The sequence below is a fragment of the Balaenoptera musculus genome, chromosome 3 (genome assembly GCF_009873245.2).
Source record: "Balaenoptera musculus isolate JJ_BM4_2016_0621 chromosome 3, mBalMus1.pri.v3, whole genome shotgun sequence".
Classification (NCBI taxonomy): Eukaryota; Metazoa; Chordata; class Mammalia; order Artiodactyla; family Balaenopteridae; genus Balaenoptera; species Balaenoptera musculus.
The window spans coordinates 114,490,959-114,503,983 of NC_045787.1; the positions used below are offsets into that span (position 1 = coordinate 114,490,959).

At 45.6% G+C, this 13,025-nt stretch overlaps 1 non-coding gene across 1 annotated transcript; it reads right to left on the minus strand.

Moving 5' to 3' along the window:
• Positions 1–948: 948 nt before the first annotated feature.
• TRNAC-GCA lies at positions 949–1,020 on the minus strand. Its single transcript has one exon. It is a non-coding gene; the product is annotated as a tRNA-Cys (tRNA).
• Between the last annotated feature and the right edge of the window lie 12,005 nt (positions 1,021–13,025).

Here is a 13,025-nt window from a genome sequence, read left to right on the forward strand (position 1 = left end):
TATATGTATATGTATATATATATATATATATATATATATATATATATATAAAAAACACATCTTCTTTAGCCATTCATCTGTAGATGGACATTTAGTTTGCTTCCATGTCTTGGCTATTGTAGTCCTCATCTTAACCATATCTGAAATGGCCCTGTTTCCAACTAAGGTCACATTCTGAGGTACTGGAGGTTAGGATTTCAACATATAAATTTGGGGGGATGGTACAATTCAACCCATATCATGTTAGAATTTCTTGACTAAGCTCATGACTTTAAACTCTGGAAAAAAATTTAAGAATTTGTGGGTGTTCATGTTGACCTTCTAAGTCCATGAACCCCTCCTCTCCACCCTTCTCATCTACCTACTTTTCAATACTTCTACCCCAGAATTAGAATCCTCTTCAAAATCACCATTTTACTTTCCAAAGCTTTCAAACTCCTTTCCAGTCTGTGATGACCATACTGAGGGCTCAGTAATTATTCAAAAATTACTTATCGAATAGGCACTAAGCTCTATGAAAACCACAGCAATCAAGACCCAGTACCTACCCTCACAAAGCTACTGAGTAGATATCAGAGCATTTACTTTAATTTTAATTTTAGAGCATTTTCCTTTTTTAAAAAATAAATTTTATTTATTTATTTATTTATGGCTGCTTTGGGTCTTTGTTGCTGCGCGTGGGCTTTCTGTAGTTGCAGCGAGCGCAGGCTACTCTTCGTTGCGGTGCACAGGCTTCTCATTGCGGTGGCTTCTCTTGTTGTGGAGCACAGGCTCTAGGCACGTGGGCTTCAGTAGTTGTGGCACGTGGGCTCAGTAGTTGTGGCATGCGGGCTTAGTTGCTCCATGGCATGTGGGATCTTCCTGGACCAGGGCTCGAACCCATGTCCCCTGCAGTGGCAGGCAGATTCTTAACCACTGCACCACCAGGGAAGCCCAGAAAAGTAGACAAGGGGGCACCCGGATTTGAACTGGGGACTTCTTGATCTGCAGTCAAATGCTCTACCACTGAGCTATACCCCCTCTCATTTTCCTTTAAAATCTGGCTCCAGCACCAACTTTTGTCACATTTTCATAATCACTGTAGCTAATAAAACATTTATGGATTTTAATCTGTATGCCAGGCAGCAGGCAAAGAATTTGCATGCACTACTTCATTTAATACTTTGATCAATGATATGAAGTGGGTACATTATTATCCCCACTTTACTGATGGGGAGAATAGACATTTATAATTATATACTCTCAGATAGCTTTTCCCTGTTTATTTTTTTTTACAATTTTCTTTTTTTTTTTTTTTTGGCCACACCATGCGGCTTAGTTCCCCGACCAGGGATTGAACCCAGGCCCTCAGCAGTGAAAGTGTGAAGTCCTAACGACTGGACCCTGGACCGCCAGGGAATTGCCTTCCCTGCCCTGTTTCTTTAATTAGCTCACTGTAAGTCCTCTAACCCCACCCATCCTTAGGTCCTCAATATCCCTTTAGAAACTACATGATCATATAATACAATTTTTTTGAGAACTTCCAGGTGCTGTTGCAAATCAAACATTTTGAGCCTTTCCATATAATGACAAAATGTTCAAGAAAACATGAGGGAAAAAAGTTTCTCAACTAGTTTGTTGATACTCTGCTTCATAACTGGTCTTACTGATTTGTGCTTACTAGTTAACTGAGGTATGGGTGTGTTTTGAGTATATAAGCTCATTTGTAAGAAAACCATTCGAGTTTTTAAAGAAGTGTGTTTTACCTTATAAAGGGACAACATTGCCCTTATCCTAGAGTAGTCTCTTTGGGTTGCAAGGAAAAGAGAGGCACTCATGCTAGTGTAAGAAAAGGTGAGTACTAATGGTTGGGTGTGTAGACTGCATAGACTTCAAGGACAGGAAATTAGCATGGCTAGGCCTTATGGAACTGAAAAAATCATCAGGAACAAGTCCATTCCCATCATTTTCACATAGACTAAAGCTAAATGGCTTCTTCTTTGTACACCTCTCTGTACTTCTCCGTATCAGTTTCCTCAGCTCATCCATCAGCTGTACTAGTTCTGGAGTCTACATGACTCCCCTCAATTGACTGCTTCAGTTCCCAAGAGAGGAATCTGATTTGTCTAGCTTAGGTTAAGTGTTCACTCGTGGTCCAACCAACAAATGGCCAAGGGGACAGGATCATATGGCACAAACATGGCTGCCCAGGTCTAATTATTTGGCAAGAACTATGAGTGGGAACAGTTCCTAGAGAAGTGGACCATAGATGACAAACCACAGTATGAATACTAGAGAGTTCTGAAGACTATAATGACCTAGTTGACCAGACTCCCTATTTCCAAAATATTAGTTGGCAGATAAATTTGTGAACAATTCTATCATGGCTACCATTTCTTAAGCTCTCACCTTAGTATCTTATTTAATCTTCACAACCCTTCTAGATAGGCATTATCATTCCTGTCCTACAGATGAGAAATCTGAGGCTCAGAAAGATTAAGTGAGAAGTAGTCACATCACGGTGAGCTAGGATTGGAACCTGGGTCTATTTGACTCCAAATCCTGTGCTCTTAACTTCTAGGAGTAGGAGACTTATGCTATTACAGTAAAAAGCAGTTTTTTAGCTACTGTTCTAGCTTAAAACCATAACCTCAAATATATTTGTAAGGTCTACAAACTTCTTTAAATTGCATTTACATCAATGACTCATATGAGTCCCTAGCAACCTGTGCAGTAGTCAGGGCAAGTTCAAATGAAGGGCCTCGAATTCTTCTTATCACATTGTAGATTCACCTTGCCCATTGGACCAGTGAGTGAGAAGTAGTAATCAGACGGCTGACCTGGCAGCTACAATCCACAGAAGATGTGTACATCGAATGTTAGATCTGAGCAAATGCTTCTAAAGCAATTGGACCTCCCTCGAGACTTGGCTGGCAATGAATGAGAGTGTGAGGTGCTTTTGACACACGCATCCAGCATCTGATTTGAGCGAAAATGTCCAAGGGCACAGGTGGGACTCCCAGCCCCAGGCTCTAGACTGTGGTAGCTGAAGACCTAATCTGCTGTCTGCAACTGGACTGCATCAAGGGCAGTTTCTGGTCTCCTGGTTCTCCCGAGTCATTGGGAGTTGTGTGGGTTAAGAAGCTCCTCTCCCCAACTCCCACCCCCACCTTTAAACACCTTTCTCTAGCAAAGTTTGGCCTCTGTAGCCCCTTTGCCGGTAATAGGAGATGGTACTTTTCCCCAACCCCTCAAGTTCAGAAAGGAAAGCACAACAAGATTTCTTGTTCACTGAGAAAACTACCTCCTTTACATTTGGCTTCTTTTCCATTAAGATCGAAAGTTGCAAATCAATCAGGAGAAAACTGCCCTCGGGACTGTTGAGCAGACATTTTCACTCAAATCAGATGCTGCATGTGTGTGTGTCAAAAGCACCTCACACTCTCATTCATTGCCAGCCAAGTCTTGAGGGAAGTCCAATTGATTTAGAAGCATTCACTCAGATCTAACATTCACTGCACACATCTGTGGACTGTAGCTGCCAGGCCAGCCATCTGATTACTACTTCTCACTCACTGGTCCAATGGGCAAGGTGAATCTACAATGTGATAAGAAGAATTCGAAGGAATGAAAGACAGAGCAGCTGTCCTCCACACTCCAGGATCACCAAGCTGAGAAAACTGAAGGTACTAAAAATTAACCAGGTTTTGAAGCTATCATTGAACATCTACCACATACCAAAGGTTTGGCATACATTAGTTCATTTAATCATCAAAACAACTCTGGTAAGTAGATGTTATTAATATCTTCATTTACAGGTATAAACAATATTTTAGCTATGGAAAGCAGAATTTCTTTAACATAATAAATTATGAATAGGCTTTATGAGTGGATCATCATCTCTAAAACTAATTTCTCTCACAAAAGGGACCTGGGAAGAGCTCTCTGGGCAGGGTGGTTAAATGATTATCACTTTTACTGCTTTGCCCCACTATCATCTTCTGTAAAAAAAAACTTCAAGTGCACTTCTGTAGTCAGACAGATCTGGATTCCAATCACGGCTCTTAAGAGTCATCAGGAAAGGGCTTCCCTTGAGGGGCAGTGGTTGAGAATCTGCCTGCCAGTGCAGGGGACACGGGTTCGAGCCCTGGTCTGGGAAGATCCCACATGCCGCGGAGCAACTGGGCCCGTGAGCCACAATTACTGAGCCTGCGCGTCTGGAGCCTGTGCTCCGCAACAAGGGAGGCCGCGATAGTGAGAGGCCCGCGCACCGCGATGAAGAGTGGCCCCCACTTGCCGCAACTAGAGAAAGCCCTCGCACAGAAATGAAGACCCAACACAGCCATAAATAAATAAATAAATAAATAAATAAATAAATAAAATTTTTTAAAAAAAGAGTAATCAGGAAAATGAATTCACTCTTAGTATTTCAAACAGAGGGAATTTATTTATTTATTTATTTAAAAAAGAAAAAGAACTTTATTATTACCTGTTACATCTCCTATATTCCCCTCCTACTCCATCCAAACAGAGGGAATTTAATACAGAGAATTTAATACTGTGGCCACTCAGGTAATGGAAGAACCAAGAAGCCAAACAGGGGAAAGTGAGGTGACCCAGAGATTAGCAAGAGCAGGAAACCACTACCATCCCTGGTCTGGAGTCCAAAGTAAGGGAGATGGAGCCCAGAAGCTGCTAAGGCTGAGGGTCCCCTGTTTCCTCCTGTCCTCAGCCCCCTAATCTCAAGCCAGTGGCTCCCATTGGCCAAACCCAAACAAAATTCAGCGACAAGGAAGCCTGGGAAATGTTGCCTGCTGGGAGGTGGGTTTGGGGTAGAGGGGTCAGGGGAACCCATTTGCGACACGGAGTATCATAAGGGGAGCAATGGATCTGAGGGCAAACAGGCAAATGATGGGCCCAGTTCTTGCTAGTATCAAATTCCACCTTTATAAAACAATTTCTGTCTTACCGTGTTGTTGTGAGAATTAAAGGAGCAAATCTAAAAGAAGTGCACAGTCCCTGGCACATAGTTTGGAGGCAGCTCTAACTAATTTTCCCCAGACAGGAAAACAAGATTCAGACAGATGAGGTGATTTGCTTAAGGAAAGAGCTTGGGGTTTCTTTGGCGGAAACTGGTGTGATCTTGGGCCTGTCACTTCATTTATTTGAGCCTCAATTTCCTCACTGTACCAACTCACTGGGTTGCTGAGGAGATTCATTCTGTCTGCAAATATTGATATTTACTAAGCACCTACCATGTGCCAGGCTCTGTGAGTGCAGATAAACAAGGCAGACTCCCACAGTCCCTGTCCTCCTGCAGTTTACAGTCTGGTTGGGGAAAAGACATTGATAAGAAAGTTGTACAGACCACCATGAAATGACGCTATGATAAAGGCCAGGAAGAAGTCAGTACTGGAAGGGTGGGTTACATCGTGGCCTGGCCTAGTCTGGGAAGGTCAACTTGGCTTCCTTGTGACTAAAGTCAGTGGGAGGGGGCCTGGCGAGGAGCCAGCCACCGTGCCCCCAGCCTCCCCAGGGTCAGGCCACGAAACTCGCCTGAGAGGACATCCCGCATCCCACGCCCGGCATCCCCCCACCACTCGCAGGGGCTCCGGGCGGCGTAGGCCCTTCCCAGCAAGGCACCGCGTCCCTCGCGGGGCCGCCCAACCTAGGCGCATCAGCTCCCGCGCTCGGCGGCCCCGCGTCCCGGGCAGCCGCTGATAGTGCGCTAATGCGTATCGAATTTTTGTTGAATTCGGCCTGCGGCCCGCGCAGAGAGCGTGGCAGCAGCGCTGCCAGAGCCTCTTAATTCCCTTTGCTTCGATCCCGCCGTTAATGACATAACCTTCTCCTCTAATTAACTGACAACTGCATTAGGCGGCGCGCCTCTTCCGCACGCCGCCTGCGGCTTCCCCACCGCGGAGCCCGCGCCGGGGCAGAACCCGCGCCGGCTACCACTCGAACTAAACCGAGAGACCTGCTATGGGGGTGGGAGGTGGGGTGGATAGTGTTTCAGGATAGGACGCCCCTGCCGCCCTTATCACTCAAAAACGTGTGCTGTTGTTTATGTTGTTGTTTACTGTGTGCTAACATTGGGCCACGCACTTAACATGCTTTAGCTTACTGATTCGCTACCACGACCCAGGAAGCAGATAAATTGGGGTTCGCAGGTGAAGGAACATAGGCAATAACCAAGGATTGTAGCAAGCAAATGAGGGAGGCAGGACTCCCACCCCTCCTACCCAAGCTTTTGCCCTTAACTCCTAGGCTACCTACCCTCCAACATGTAATTTACACTACACTAAATAGGAAATATAGTAAATGCGAAGTGCTGAGCAGACTAGCTGACACATAACAAGCAATCAATCAATTTTAGTGGCAGGATAACTTATTGAAATGCTAATTTCTGTCTCTCCTCTTCTGCCTCCCCTCTCCTGGTTGGCCATTTCAATCAAGCGGTCCCCGCAGCCGAGGAAGCAGAGGCAGCTGCCTGTGGTCTCTCGCCAAACACAGGGGACCCAAACTTTGTACTCTGTATAATTTACAAAGGGTTTCTCCTCCCTCTCCCTCATTCAGGCACATGCATATTATATGCTGGAGCCAGAGCAGGACTTAACTTCAGTTTCATTTGTAAAACAGAAGTGTTACCTTTAGCTCTAAGATACATTTTCCAAGCCCTACTACCTGCAAGCATGATATACTAGGGGTTTTGTGGCAATGGTATTCATCTGGGCAGGACCTGTTCACATGCATTACAGATTACTGAAATGATCCGGCTGTCATTCACTGTTCTCTCTTCACCTTGGTTTCTGTGCCTTTATATTCACTTTGTTGTATTGTGTACTTTTTTTTTCTCTATAAATTTATTTATTTATTCATTTTTGGCTGTGTTGGGTCTTCGTTTTTGTGCAAGGGCCCTCTCCAGCTGCGGCGAGCGGGGGCCACTCTTCATCGCGGTGTGCGGGCCTCTCGCCGTCGCGGCCTCTCCCATTGCGGAGCACAGGCTCCAGGCGCGCAGGCTCAGTAGTTGTGGCGCACGGGCTTAGTTGCTCCGCGGCATGCGGGATCTCCCCAGACCAGGGCTCGAACCCGTGTCCCCTGCATTGGCAGGCAGATTCCCAACCACTGCGCCACCAGGGAAGCCCCTGTATTGTGTAGTTTTATAAGCCACCTGAAATCTCTTCTGGGCTGAAGGAGAATATGAAAAAAATACATTTAAAAATTAAACAGATGGGACTTCCCTGGTGGCGCAGTGGTTAAGAATCCGCCTGCCAATGCAGGGCACACGGGTTCAAACCCTGGTCCAGGAAGATCCCACATGCCACAGAGCAGCTAAGCCCGTGCGCCACAACTGCTGAGCCTGTGCTCTAGAGCCCATGCTCTGCAACAAGACAGGCCACTGCAATGAGAAGCCCGCACACTGCAACGAAGAGTAGCCCCCGCTCGCCACAAGTAGAGAAAGGCCAAGCGCAGCAAAGAAGACCCAATGCAGCCAAAAATAAATAAATAAAATAAATAAATTAAAAAAAAATTAAACAGATGAAATAGCAATGCAAGTGTCTGGCCAATATTCATTAAGTTGAATTGGCATTTGAAAGTGAGGAAACTGAGGCTGGGAAAGGTTCACAGAATTGTTCCAGCATGGCAACAAGAGAAACGTCTCTGTCCATGCTTCATCTAGCACCTCCTCTCTTTCCTTCTGCTTGCTGGGAGTCACCTTCCCACCTCAAGCTCCTGAGATCTCATACTGTCCACTTCCTGCAGGAGAAAACTGGATTTAACAAGTCCCTGACACCCAACACTGAAGTAAATATTAGATCAGTATATCCCCAGACAGCCATTTCTTCTCCCTCTCTGACAAACCTACCAGACACGGCTTTTTGGCAATAGGGCCCATGATTTTTTAGATCAAGAGACTGAAGCTTGGCAAGATAAAGCAATTTGCTTGAATTCATCCAGCTGATAAGTAGTTTTGCTGAGATGCAAAGGCTGAATCCACTTTCCATTGTGCTCTTTTCACTACAACATGCTTCCATTGAACAGCTAGAGAGCTGTGTTCCCTAAGACACTCTTGACATGTAATTCTTGAAGAATTAAGTGTATTTGATTTGGCCTAAGAGGGGGTTCATTTCTGGGCTCCTTCACCACATCTCCCTCTCTTCTCCTATGTGCGGGAGGGAAGTGGAGGGTACGCAACCAGCCTGAATTAGATGGTCTCTTTCAGAAGACACAAGGAGGCTTTGTGATGGAGGCTCTTAAAGGGCACAGGCAGACTCTGCCTGGGGCAAAGTTGGGGAATGAGGCAAGTCTCTTAAATGCCAGGCCCACCACCACTGAGAGGAAGCCATGAGATGTGGAGAAATGAGACTGCCTCTCTTCTGATATCCCACAATACGATACGCTCATCTCTCAGGCTTTCCTCCCTTCCTAAGAAACACTTCTATGCCCATTTCTATCTGTTGAGCTTCTCTTTGTCCCTTGAGGTTTCTACTCAAACACTGCCTCCTCCATGAAGCCCCCCACAGTGAATTAACTGCCTCTTCCTCAAGAGTCTCACAGACCCTAGATCACATGCACTTTCACAACAAGCACAAATCCTGCTTCAAAAACACTTGCCAGTGATTAGCTGTGTGACCTTGGGCAATAATTCATTTCTGGACATCTGTTTCTCCATCTGTAAAATGGGGATAATAGTGTATGCCCTCAGAGGACCGTGAGGAAGTTTAAATTGGATTACTTACGCATGTGAGACAAAGAAAAAATATTAACTATATATATTCATGGTGTAAATCTCTCCTCTGAGGATCATGTTGAGAGAAGAGATTCTGTGGAAATGGCTGCTTTGTGTATACAATACAGGGAGACAGATGGGGAAAGAGGATTTCAAGTTTTGCTGTGTACTTTTTTCAAAGGACTGTGCAATAGTTATTTTAAAATTTTTTTCAAATATTATGGATGCCAGATGATACCATGTGGAGACAAGCCCATGAGGCAACTCAGCTTTAAAAAGGATACACATGCAAAGCTCTCAGTGCAATGTTCAACACATATCAAGTACTCAAAAAATGATGTCTCTATTATTTGTTTGTCTATCTCCACCATAAAACTTGTCTTCATTTCCATGCCAACCTACTGCTGCCATACCCAGTCCACAGTAGGTGCAGCAGGAAGAAGTCTCCACGGGAACCCCAAAGCCAACCAAAGTCTGGGAAGACCGGACTCTTGGAACGAACGCCCTGACACTTCAGTTGACCACAGCAACTGGTAAATCAGCATGGGGGCGGGGAGGGAGGGAGTCGCTATTTGCTGGTATCCCTCTGTGGGGGATAGGCTATCCCTTCCTGCTTGTCACTGTTCCAGGCCAGACACAGACTCACTTCATCCTCTCACCCACACGCTGATCTCTGCACCCTGGGACGTCACCGAGGGGTCCAGAGGCCACGGAGCTCCCCATGGCCAGGGACGCCAAGCATGCCAAGCCAGAATTCTGCACACCAGTTTCCCAGGACTCCTGCCTGATCCACAGGGCCTGGCTTTCACAACAGTAGCTCTGCAGTTGGGTGTGTCCCCAGAGGAGAATCCTCCCCCTGGACAGTGGGGTAGGGAGTTGAGCGACAGGAAGACCTGACAACGCCTCCCCTCAAAGAACTCCAGTCACAACAGACTACTTGTCATCCTCCCAGCACTCCCTGCCCTTTCTAGTCTGCATTTGCCCACTCCGATTTTTGGGATGCCCTTCCCCCAATTTCTGCCTGATAAACCCTACTCATGCCAGGTCCAGTCCAAATACCTTCTCTTCTAGGAAGTCATGCCTGTAGCTTAAAAGATCTCTCTGACCCCACACTCCTCATCACAGCCTCTGTTGAAACTTAGGTAGTGGCATCTCACCCCAACACTGGACAGACGTGACGTAGATCAAAGATTGCGCCTGGGAGTCAGGGAGATTGAGGTTTGATTCCTAGATCAGCCACTTGTTAGCCCTGTAACCTTGGACAAGCTGCTTAGCTTTGTTATATCCCCTTGTAAAACAAGGAAAATAAAAGAGGATACTTCTGAAAAGTAAACGAGACAATGCTCTTTAAGCCATTAGCCTGGTGCTTGGCACACATTAAACTCTTAATAAATGTTAGTTATTATTATTGTCTCCTCCACTCCCACAACTCCCACAGTATGTCAGATAAGCCCTTGACCAGCTCAGCACCTGAGGGTGGAATTTTATTGGACCAAATCTCCCATGTGAATAGGCATCCTCCTGAGAGAAACAAAGATGCTGAAAAGAGACTGGAATTTCTGAGAACCCAAGATTCCATGAGAGGAAATGAGAGTGAGAGCCTATGACTATTGGTAAGATGGGATATAGAGGCAAAGATGGAGGGTTATCAGCCAAGGAAGTGGCAGTGCTTTTGTTGGGGAGAACAAACCTTTTCTTCTACCCTCTTAGGGTCAGTAACTGGAGGCCTGTTAATTAAGCTAACAAAAAACATATTAACAGGGGATAAGGCACAATTTTTATTAATATTTACCTGCATGGGAGTTTACAGAAAAGAAGTAAAACTCATATAGGACTTGGGGTTAGACTAGGGGCCTTATATACCCTTTTAACAAAGGATAGAGGGTTTGGGCCCCAAGGAACAATAAATTGTGCAGAAGTGACTAGGAAATATATGGGGGAAACTAATGGAAGATAAGGGCTATTTTAGTAAGGTCTGTCTATGCAAACTTATCTTGGTGTTGACTCCTCATCTTCATTTATGCCCTTTCAGGCACGTAAGGCAAGGGCACAGAACTCTTCCTGTTGGTTCTTAATTGCCTTCAGGTAAAAATAAACCTTATGCCAAAGTGGCATATTTTGGAGTGGCATATTCTGATCCCCTTCACTTTGCCTTACTCTTCAACTGTTGGGACCAGAAATCTAGCAAGCCCCACAGCAGCAAAGCCTCCTTCTGCAGCCATAAAGAACCTCCATCTAGCTCTCAGGATGGTTCTCAGACCCAAAGGAGCCACAACAGGGCCTATGTTCCTACATTCCTATCCCTGAGGGCATCCAAGAAGGAAGCTCAGAGAAGACACTCCTAGACTAGGAAGGAAGCCACAAAAGAAGCAAAGCTGGACCTTGGGTGATTAAGATCTACCTTAATTCCCTGCCAAGAGTCTATGCTCTTGGAGTCCTGCTGAGACACACTGCCTTCTCTGAGAACTGCCCTCCACTAACAGGCCTGGGGCCCTGTAATTACTTTAGTAGCATGTGGATCTATGTTTCTTTTACCCAGCTGATAAGCCTGGGATGGACCCTTAACCCAGGAAAGCCAATCTAGAACCTGTGCACAAACAATCAGATTTTCCATGAATTTGGAATTGGGATGGGAGGTCATTTAGTTGAAGATGCTGGCCCTGGAAGGTCATGCAAAGGAAGTAGGTCTACAGAGAGAATGAAGTAGATGGCCCAAGATGTCTAGGCCTTCAACAGACAGGGCTCAAGACTGGTTCCTGACTTTCCAGTCCTATTCCCGGCAAGGCCCAGCTGAACTTCCTGGGATTCAGTTGCATGACATTCCCTTTTTACTAAGTAATTCCAATGTTTCTGTTACTTGCAGCCAAAAGACCCTTGGCTAAGACACTGACTGTCTTTGATTCCATGCCTGGTCCAAGGTCCCTCAGAGCCTGAGCTACAGACCCAGAGCTCTGGTTTCCATCCTGGAGTTCAGAGCTTGAATAGCGAGTCTCCCAGACCAGCCCCACCCAGAATTCAGCCCACAATTGGAGGCAGAGCCAGCACCATCACCCACCACTGTTCCAGGGCAGGGAGCAGAATACACAGTATCCACAGATCCCCTCCCAGAAGTAATAATAGTAATAGCTGCCATTTATTGAGTGTTCATCCTGTATCAGGCACTATGTTAAGTGTTGTAATTATTTCCAATCTTCAAACAACCCTGATTGTTTTAAATATTTTTACTGTTATCTAACATAAATATACTTGGAGATCAAAATAAACATACATTCCTCATGCTTATAAGCTTTTATAGAAATAAGCCAAAAAAATTGCCAACCAAAACCATTTAAATTGATATAAACATTAGTTGATATTGCTAATTTGTTTTTTGACTGAAATTAAATTGCTGATGTTGTATTTATTAAAAACAAAAGCAAAACAAAAACTGCAACCTTTTAAGTACTCCTACTGGGATCCCTCTGGAGATGAGGAAATGGTGGCTCAGAGGGATAAAGAATATTTGCCAAGGTCAAACAGCTGAGTGTTCAAATCAACCAGGATAACTGAAAAGTCCCAAGTGCCTAAAGCTGAGGTCTAGCTGCCAAAGTCCTGGGCTGCCCCTTCACCAAAATGGTAGCTCATGAATGCGCAAGGCCAGACCTTGAAAAATACAGCCTGGAACAGAGCATTGCTAAGGTTTGTTGAATGAATACATGATTGAATGGGTGAATTTGAAGATAGTTGTTTAAAAGACAGTCTGCTCCACCCCGGCCATGCAGAGACCTGTAATTCAGCGCTCTCTGCTTATCACTGCTGCCAGCAGCCCTTCCCACCTCATTACCCAGAAACTAGTCTAATGGCATTAACCATCCCGGCCAGCCAGGATACCATTAAAAGCTTCAGTCCAGCCACTGTGTGCCCCCACCCCGAGTCTTGGCTCTGGGCCCTAGGCTGGGAGAGTGGTCTGGTTGTTTACCAGGAATTTGGACCTTCTTCAGAGAAAAGCACAGATGACCTATTAGTCTAATTCAAGCACTTAGCAAGGAATGACTGTACCATTCACCGCCCCCCAGCCCCAGGATAATGGAGCCAAAGCAAATGGAGAGGCCTTGACGGTTCAGAGATCTTCCTGGGAGGGGAGGAAGGGGAAGGTCCACCCAGTGCCACACTGAAGTTTGCAGGACAGCAGGTTGGCTGGGCACTTCCTGGGGCAGGGTGGGGTATGTGGATACAAGAATGTTTAGGGGGTGCTTTCCCTACTCCACCCACCACTCGGGCAGCTCTTTGGCACATCCTACCCCCAGTCACCTCCTCACTGCCTTAAAACTTGGCT